This window comes from Cryptotermes secundus, unplaced genomic scaffold, assembly GCF_002891405.2.
Source record: "Cryptotermes secundus unplaced genomic scaffold, Csec_1.0 scaffold5774, whole genome shotgun sequence".
Lineage (NCBI taxonomy): Eukaryota > Metazoa > Arthropoda > Insecta > Blattodea > Kalotermitidae > Cryptotermes > Cryptotermes secundus.
In genome coordinates, this window is record NW_019739315.1 from 1 (window position 1) to 376 (window position 376).

Genomic DNA, 376 nt, shown 5'->3' on the forward strand with positions numbered 1-376 from the left:
ACGCCTTGGAATCACTGAATGAACCTAGTCCATCTGGTTAGCCTAAGTTTCCCTGGGGTTTACACTTTACAATTATCACTGTGACACTTAATGTTCATGGCTATATGAAGATGGTTTTACTTACTTGAGCTGAGGAAGAAGAGGTTCGCCATCACCAACCAGCGTCCACTCATGGCCACAAAGGTAATACCAATGTAACAATGACATTAATAATAATAAAATATAAGAATAGAATGATAGAATGATTGAATGATTCGTCTAGGGTTTATATAACCTCTGGTTGCTGACTCGTCGTGTTCCGGGTATATTGGTCCTCCTACTCTGACGTGATTTTGGGTCGGTGTGGCTCGATTATTGGTTGTCGATCGAGAAGGGG